This window comes from Xiphias gladius, chromosome 18 (genome assembly GCF_016859285.1).
Source record: "Xiphias gladius isolate SHS-SW01 ecotype Sanya breed wild chromosome 18, ASM1685928v1, whole genome shotgun sequence".
Taxonomy (NCBI): Eukaryota; Metazoa; Chordata; class Actinopteri; order Istiophoriformes; family Xiphiidae; genus Xiphias; species Xiphias gladius.
Genome location: NC_053417.1, coordinates 3,703,052 through 3,712,305, shown reverse-complemented (window position 1 = coordinate 3,712,305; position 9,254 = coordinate 3,703,052). Strand labels below are relative to the sequence as shown.

General features: G+C 39.0%; 1 protein-coding gene across 4 annotated transcripts in view; it reads left to right on the top strand.

Annotated features, from left to right (window-relative positions):
• The first annotated feature begins 6,003 nt into the window (after positions 1 to 6,003).
• The window catches only part of wu:fa11c10 (protein FAM110A), a 28,776-nt gene continuing 25,525 nt past the window's right edge, over positions 6,004 to 9,254 (top strand). The window contains exons 1-2 of one of the 4 annotated variants that reach the window (XM_040153647.1): positions 6,004 to 6,021; positions 6,328 to 6,381. The gene's annotated coding sequence lies outside the window, so the exon portion shown is untranslated. The other 3 variants (XM_040153649.1, XM_040153645.1, XM_040153648.1) reach the window with 3 other exon arrangements.

Sequence of the window (9,254 nt, the reverse complement as noted above, 5' to 3'; positions counted from 1 at the left end):
TTATCAAGCCTTATATCAATATTTAGCTTGAAGTAAAGCCGCCTTCCCGACACAATAGGAATAAATCTTGACAATCACTCTTGTCTGTGCTCAACAACAGCACAGTATCCAGGAAAAATCATTCACACAAAAGCTGACAGAATGATTACATGAATTCCAATAAGAAGTCAACAAAAGCAATGATGTGTTATTTCTGAACTTCTACTTCCTAAGAAGTTCCATAAATAGTTTTGTGAAGGAAACTGCAAAGTGTTGATGAGGGAGACAACTGGTTGCAGGAATCAAGCGGAAGACCTGAGAGGGTGGGGCTGTCAGCTGTGATGGACTACCTGTATCCAGGCCTGGGCTTACTCCAACAGAACCCTCATGGACCCTGAATAGCAGGAAACCAGCTGTATAAATAGCTCTATAGTCTAATGCCTGATGGAGAGAGCTGATAAAAACAACAGATATCAACATATATGGTTAAGGCAAGAGGGAAATGATATGTAGCCAGAGAAGAAGCTGACTTGATGTTGTACTCCATGCTTATTTTATTCACCGTTCTTTCTACATAGAAATCCAAACATTCCAAACATTATTCTCTGCACATGTTCTATGATAAATGGAATAAAGTGGAAGAAAAATGGAAGAAATTCTTGTAACTCACAAACAGCTTTAGTACTAAAATCTACGGTTATTATAGTACAAATTAAAAAAAAAAAAGATTATATTACACTAGAGATAAAATTAATAAATTTTATCCAGGTTCATCTAATCTGTGTGTGAAGTGTCACTCTCATGACTTCATTATGCACTTCTTTTGGCTTTGTACAAAAGTCAACATAATATGGAATGACATCCAAGAATGGATATCAATAACTGGCAAATAAAAAATTGATTTCTGGCCTGAACTGTGTATTTTTCAGAAACCTGAAAAAATAAGATACCATCCCAACAGTGAAGCCTGGTGGTAGCAGCATCATTCTGTGGGGATGTTTTTCAGCGGCAGGGAAAGGGAGACTGGTCAGGGTCAAGGGAAAGCTGAATGGAGCAAACTACAGAGATATCCTTAATGAAAACCTGTTCCAGAGAACTCAGAACCTCAGACTGGGCCGATGGTTCAGGTTACAACAGGACAATGACCCTAAGCACAGAGCCAAGTGTGACAGACAACTCGGTGAATCTCCTTGAGTTGCCAAGCCAGAGTCCTGATTTTGACGTAATTGGGCATCTCTGGTGGGACGAGAAAATGACTGTCCACTGATGGTCCCTATCCAACCTGACAGATCTTGAGAGGATCTGCAGCGAAGAATGGCAAAAAATCCCAAAATCTGGTTGTGCAAAGCTTGTTGCGTCATACCTAAGAAGACTCGAAGCCTTAATATTTATTATATGTGTACATATACACCATTTAGCCAAAACATTAAAACTGCTAACTGGTTTTATTGTTATGGTTGATTAGTGTATAACTTAATCCTCTCTCTGTCTCTTCTTATATTTTTTTCTGTGTTTTTAGAATGCAGTTTTAAAGTAGCTCTAATCTATATTTTCATAATAACAATGGATAAAATGGCTATGTATAATGTAAAAGGTGTCACTTGTAGGAATGAACCCACAGAAAATTATCACCTGACTTTGGAGTTCCTCTTAGCCCTCCGGAGACTTTCAGTGTTTTTAGCTATGCTTGTGCCACGGCTATAGCCTGGGTCAGTTGATATTTGAACAACTATCGGACAGATGGCTGAAATTTGGATTAGATATTCATGCCCCCCTCAGGATGAACTTTGATCCCCTGCCTTTTATCAAGCACATCAGGTCTAAATTTCACTTTGTCCAATTCTGTTATTTATGACTAATACTTGCAAAACTAATGACATTCCCATCAGCCTCCACTGTACTTTGTGTTTCATGCTAATTATCAATTATTAGTCTAAGCTAAGATGGTGAGTACAGTAAAAATCAGCATGTTAGTATAAGTTTGCATTTAGCTCAAAGCACATCAGTGCCTCAGTACAACCTACAGAGCAGCTAGCATGGCTGTAGACTCTTAGTTCCTTAGTTTATCCCATATTTATATATATTTATTGCTTTGTTGTTTTTACCGACCACAACTTTACTGTTTTAGTTCAGTCTCACATCTCACATCAGCTATTTCAAATACCTCAGTGAAAAAGCTCTAAAAACCCTCTGTGCACTTCTTACCCAGCACCAAACAGCAGAGAGACACAGTTGGTGACTAGTTGGTGAACATAATGGAGCATCTAGCAGCTAAAGAACCAGGTTTTTTTCTCAGGAGAGTGTGGAGACCAAAAGCAGAGCTAAAGGGAGAGTGATTATTGACCTTACATTCATCAGGTGGCAAGAAACAAGACTCCAAATGAATGCTAATGCTGCTCCGCATCTCCTAAATGTGTAGTTTGGCAACTATTAGCTAACAAATTCACCATAATAAAGTGACAATACGTTTGTGTTGTGTTTACAGCCCCCAGGTCGCCCATCACTCAGTTAATGCAGATTTTATATTGATATAGAATCCCACTGGAAGAAAAACATCATTACTGAGGAACCTCTAGAGTCCTCCTTGAAGGAAACGCTAAGGCCACTGTAAAGTATAACTGACAACTCACCTGTTTAAATGATGTATCATATACCGCAAGAACTTTCTCATATGGTCTACCACCTGTTTTACTGTATGTTACACCCTGTGTGACCAAAAACAATAACAGTAATTGATGATGTTGTGTCTTCCAGGGGCCCCTGAATGATTTCCTCCTCTCTGAAGTCCGGCGGTTCAACCAAGGGTCAGACTCTGAGCCCTTATGAGCTTCCTCCTCCTTAAATTGAAGTCACTGACTAGACAATCAAACACCGCAGGTGGAGCTGGAAATTACGAACTTTATGGCACATTCTCAAGAAACTGAAATTGATTGATAAGCAAAGTGCTTGGAGCTGGTTCAGTTTATGAATACTTGAACTTTAACTTGAACAGTTTTTAAGGTGTGGTAGTTTGAAGTGTTTGGACTGTGTTTTAATGCCCAAGGGCTCAGGTAGCAGATAAAAGAGATAAGACAGTTATGTAACCAGAAAAATGAGGACCTGCGAACCATCACAGTGCCCAAGTTAGAAGGAAGTGCACACCCCTGCTCCTGACTTACTAAATAAAGGCACAATCACACAAACACCACAGCTTTTGTTTTGTGACAAGTTAAGTGTCAAAAAATCCTTTGCCATGTCTGATTTCAAGCTTTCTCTCAACACTCCTTCTTCCGTTGCTGTTTCAGAAAGATGAAAGATTTTGTTACAGAGGCTTCAGTTTTTTTCACCACAGATAATGTTCATACTTATAAAACACCAAAGCGGCTTATGTTTTATTTCACTTCTCTTTATGGCTGGAATTTGGATTAAATACAGATTTAGTTTTTCCAGACATCTGCCAATAACTCTAGACTTTAGTGTTGAGAGTTTCTTTTACCAATAACTCAGCCGGCTTTATGCAGAAAAAAAAGTATTGTTTTTATGTCATCAGTACTTATAAAAGTAATTTGTGAGTAATATGAAGAGTATTGTCTGTGTGTCATAACCTCAAAACCTGCATGTGTCAGGTTGATTTAAAATTTTCATCTGCGCTAGGTGACAGCAAGGAAAAGGTCAACTACCTCAGACCTGCATAAGGGGGCTGGGAGGTAAAGTTTGGGTGGGGGGGCTGACACCTGGACTATAAGTACAGTCACAGCCTTTCAAGCAACCCCACATTCAAGCTTGGAAAAGGACATGATGTCACTGTTCAAACATGGGTCAGAAATAAATATTGAACAGAGCAATGTGGTTCGTAGTGTGTTACAGTAATATTGTACTAAGCAGGGTGATGACACACACTAAATAATAACTTCTTAATTTCCAAACGCAGAACGCAGAAGTGTTTGTATTGGCCAACCATGCACATTCGTTAAAGTCAAAGTTGAATTAAAAGTAAACCTGGAAAGCTGGTTTTGGTTACAGATTCAAGAGTATGAAGGCCTTTTGGCCACCAAAATACTGCACAGTGGTTTTTAGTGACACTGCATTGCATTGAGCCCGGTTCAACGTTTTTTTGGCAGACAGTGTTATGTGGAGCCTGCTGCATTGGAACCCTTGCTGTGCCAGCTCAGTGGTCTCATTGAAACAAATGAGGGGGCCAAGTTTTTTCATGTATATCTGTTGTCTGTCTGAACATGGCCTGACACTGAAGGGCTGGAGGGGAACAAGCTGTTTGGGCAATGCGCTGTGTGTTTGGGTATTCAGGAAAGTGAAGGTGGTGGGAGGGCATGTGCTTCGAACTTTAAACCATGTCTTTTCAGCCGCCTTATCCTCCTAAGAGAGATTCAGAAAAGGATCATTTAAGAGGTGTTTATCCTTTGCTGATAGGCTAGAGCACCTTTTGTACGCCAGATTTTTGAACAGATCTTGTTGTTGTTGTTCTTTCCATCCTAACAAGTATACTGGGCTCCGGGAAAGGAAAGCAATAATATACTGCTGATACTGCCTATCAAGTGTTATTGTATTTCTCTCTCTCCTCCCACATTTCTTTCCAGCCCTATATGTTCTTGATTTCTGATGATAAATGGTTAGATGTGGAAAGGATTACGGGTCACAGGTTGCAAGTTTTCTTTTTCATTTCACAGTGAAACTGAACAAAATCCTGTTTTCACATAAACACATTACTGTAAAAGCCATAGAAACTAAACAGCCACCACCAAACACCCGCAGTTATAATTTGATAATAGTTATAATATGATTGTGCTATGATTGCCTCACACGCAGTTCCAAGCTCTTTGATGTGTGGCAAGTATACTCATTGCATCAATTTTACTCTTATCAACACTTACCCAGACATTTACCCTCTCCTCTTTAACTCAAACAAGGAGATGTAAGGGAATAACACTTGGGTTTCTGAGAAGCAGAAAACAAAGATTGTCCTCATGGGAAAAGTGTAGTAAGTGTTGCAACCTCCTCTGCACATACGTGGAGAAAGAGGGGGAGGAACACTCAACTCTCCTTAGAGCTGAGGTCATCCTGAATTAGTTAATTAAAGCAAGTTGTTGCCAAAACATTAGATCATTCCCCAACTTGTTTTGTCATTAGCTGAGCCAGAGCCCCTCCACTGGCCCCTCTCTTAGAGAAGGAAAACATGAAGGAGGCAGATGCAGTATAGCTTCTACCTTACTAACTTTCCTGCTCACCATTCAGCTCTGGATTTTTTTTGTTTTGATTTGTTTTATTATAGGCTGCAAAATGTTGTATCCCTGCATTACATACAAGTAAATAAAAAAATAAACAAAACAAAAAAATACAAGCGATTATTAAAGATCTGTTCTTGTGGGGCCTGGGAACAATACGTTTCTGAAATTCTTTCGTAAAAAATGATTAAATTTATTCTCCAATAAAAATGAAAATTTTTCATTGTTCGGGTGCTGTAATATGGGTTACTGTATCTTACTATTTCAGTTAAGTCTACTAATTATTTAGAAATTTGGGATTTTAAAAAAAATAACGTTATTTAAATTCTATAATTAATGAATATAAGATTGTAATTAATAGGAAATACAGCCCCATCCCATAATATATTTCCATTATTGTCTAATAAATAAACAGATGACTTATATATATTTTCTGCATACAGAGTCATCCTGCCTTTCCGCTACGATGATTTTCCTTTCTTCCAAATAACTCTATTATTCCATAAGGAAACATTAGGGTTGGCAGAAATTGTATTGGTGGAGCTCCACACTCCCTATTGGAGCATTATAAATCCTGTAACAGTGATATTACTGAAGATTACACCGCTCGAGCAGGAGGGGTTGGTGGCCTAAACAAAAGTCTGTTCAACGTTCAAGGTTTTGTATTGTCAGTTTGTATTATGGGGCCATGCTTTTATTCTCGCGAGAGAAAAAGTGGTTGCCAAGGTACCGGGCACGCAGCGTCCTCCAAAACTGCTGTAAATGGCCCATGCTGGCCAATGAGGTGAACCCTGACCGTACCAAACTGGGGATCATTTTAGGGGTGCGCTAAGTGTCTCTCCAATACAAAATATGATGTAAAAGGAATTCAGCATTTCACAATCATTGAATCAACGGCTACGGAAACGCATTAATCTGTTCACTTTTTAAAAGGCTGTAATGCGTTTCAGAGGCGTAAATTACAAAGCCCTATTTGTTACACTGTGGTAGGAGTTAACGTATGGTATCATCCGCGCCAACATTGAAAGTTTCTGTGAAAGTGGACACTTCTGCCTGTTTTTCAATATAACCTAGTCAAATTCTAACGTTTGTTTGTACCCTGAAATATCTGCTTCGGCACATCTTATAGGAAAATGAAATACACAGTCTTCTCGGGGAGGTAAAAAGAGAGCTGTGGACACGGGTGAGTTTGTCCTGTTTTTTTTGTTGTTTTTTTTTAAATGAAGGTGGTCATGTGGAACATAAATGTGGCGTACCTGTGTGAAGAACCTAGCTTAACCTTAGCAATAATAGTCGTTAGTTAAACTGAATGTGAAAGAAAAAAACAATGATATCGTCATAACCGATATATAAATATATCTTATAAAATACGTACAACTTTCCTTTGACACGGTGTTAACTTGGCTTTCAAGGCAATATTCTTTCCATTCAGCCACCTCACTTCCTTTGTAATCTGTAGAGATTATTTTACTGTAAAGGTGATGTTGGAAAGCCAGGCCTGTCATAGCTGGAATCTTTGAATCTAGAATCGTTGTGAGGTAACACAATGCCTTTTGCCTAATAAGAGGAAGTCCACTTGAGTATTACAGGATATGTGTCTAGTCTGGTTTAATGGTCACACAGGGTTTCACACTGCTTGGCTTATGATGTATTTACACCTACGTTTTTTCAAAAGAGGGAGGAGATTAGTTCCATTTCAGCCCCCTGATGCGGGTCTGAGACAGTCCCTTTCAGAGCAGGCAGTTAAGGCCTGAATTGTACTTCTGTTTATATCAGATGTCCTGTCCTGTATTTGCCTGGTCGCCCTCTCTTTAAATCAGCAGATTGAATCCAGAATCATCTTAAAAATCATGTTTTTTGAGCAGATGACTACACAGGGTGATATTTGTTGTGGGTGATAAAATAACTGAATCCTGTAGGAAACCCCTATGTTCTCATCTTCTGTTGGCTGGGAGGTCAAAGGTCAGCTTCACCTACAGGAAATTAGCCTGATAATCCAATTGCATTGGCATTTTTGTTTTGCTTGACCATGCCTCCTCTGGTTGAAAGGCATTCTGTTGAACCACTGCCCCCTGTTTATACCTTAATGTACTGTAAACTATTACATGAGAAAAGCAGACTAGCCAAAGTATGATGGATTAATAATTGGCTCATACTCTGAAAAGAGTGTAACTGACTTGCAGAAAGTGTCCACCTCGGGCAACAAACGCACCAACTTGTAATTTCCATTCTTAATCATTCACAGGCCAGGAATTTGCGTCCTGCAGCCTAGAAAAGTCAGTTCACGCAGCGCAGAGTCTTTTTATGGGCTCCTCTGTGAGTGAGTATTCATCTCAGGGAAAACAAGAAAAACAGTCTGCTGATGCTGGCTGGAACTCTGACTCTATTTCTTATATTTAAATGGAAAAAGCATACTACTTTACACATGTTAACAGTTCATGACAGGGTGCATTTAGCAGTGGTGCATAACTGCATACTGTTATTCACATCTGTCTTTTGAAAAATCTGCAGAGACTTTGTTTCCTTCATTCAGATAGAGGGAAACATTAAATGGGAGGCAGTGTATAGGTTGGTGCTGTCTGGAAAGAAGCTCATGGGGGTTTTAAGTTCGTACCCACCACAAGACAGGGGCTCACCACAACCCACTAGTGTCCTGTCCAGGGGGTGTACATTTACATCATTGGTATCAAAGCAGGAGATGGGCTCCAGCTTATGTAATGGACTTGGAAGATGTTTGCTGATTATACTCCACTAGTAACAGAGCCTTTGTCTAATGCAGGAGATCAAATTGGCTTGATCAGCGGCTTTGCAAAGCTGGTGGGCAAAATATTTTAAAGTAATGCTTAAATACTTCTGATAAATCTTAAAGTGCAAAAAGGATTTTAATGAAATGTAATCTCTTCATTTTGAATAAATTAAATTTTTTTTTTTTTTTTGATTGATTGAGTAGACCACCAATTGGCACTTATGGAAACAGTTCATGTTTAAGATGATGTTTTCTCTCCACCTCTTGAGACGTGTTGACTCTGTCTTTCAGGTCGTTAAGTGCACAGAGAGCTAGAGCAGAAGCAATAAATCAGTTATCATCTATCAGGAACTCTTTTGACAATAGATTAATCGTTAGTCATTTTTTTCAATAAAAATGCCAAACTTTTGCTTTTTTTATATTACTGTAAATTGAATACTTTCCAGTTTTGGACTGTTGGTTTGACAAAACAACCGTAAATAAATAACTTTGTGTCAATCACAAACACATAATTAGCATTGTAAGATGTATGCTTGCACTAATATGTATGCAGTGTATTGTAGATTCTGAAGCTACTCTCCAGTAAGTCACCATGTCTGAGGTTTGGATCATGAGGTTTGCTCTCTCAGAGTTTCTTTTTTTCTCTGTCTGTTCATCCTGTTGTTTACTTTTCAGTATTTTGGTCTTAGTGGCGGTGATGCCTCGTGAATTTAGCTGGCCTGGGAAAATATGAGGGAATCCTTTCTAATTGAGGACTATGGTAAATGTCAGTGGTGGTAATATTACAGTTTGTGCTTAACATAGCTGCCACACAGACAGACACACTGGAACATTTAATCTCGACTGTTACATCAGCCTGCTGTGATTGGTGGCATAATAGACTAACTAACCACTGTAGCTAATGCTGCCGATGTTCTCTGTTTTCTCTCTGCTCATCCAAAATGTCTATATGACAGCAAGCCTGTGATTAGCTGGAAAATATATCTTTGCTACCAAACCTACATACCATCCATCACAACGAATAGTCAGCAAATAATAGTGTGGCCTGGGCTAGATTATGCTCCTCTAGCTGTAGCCTATAATATTATAGCTAACATAATTGTTGCAGAACACCATAGGAAAAAGGATTTTTTTTTTCTGTGCAGACTGCAGACTGGCCATTCTTAGATGTAACATATCTAAATGCATGTTTTTCTGAAGAAAAGTCGATGAGTTCTACTTCAGTTGAATTTTCCCAGGTTCAACATGAGGTGAGTTGGTTGAAGTGTTACCACAGGAAGCTGCCATGTGATGATGAGGTCATATTATGT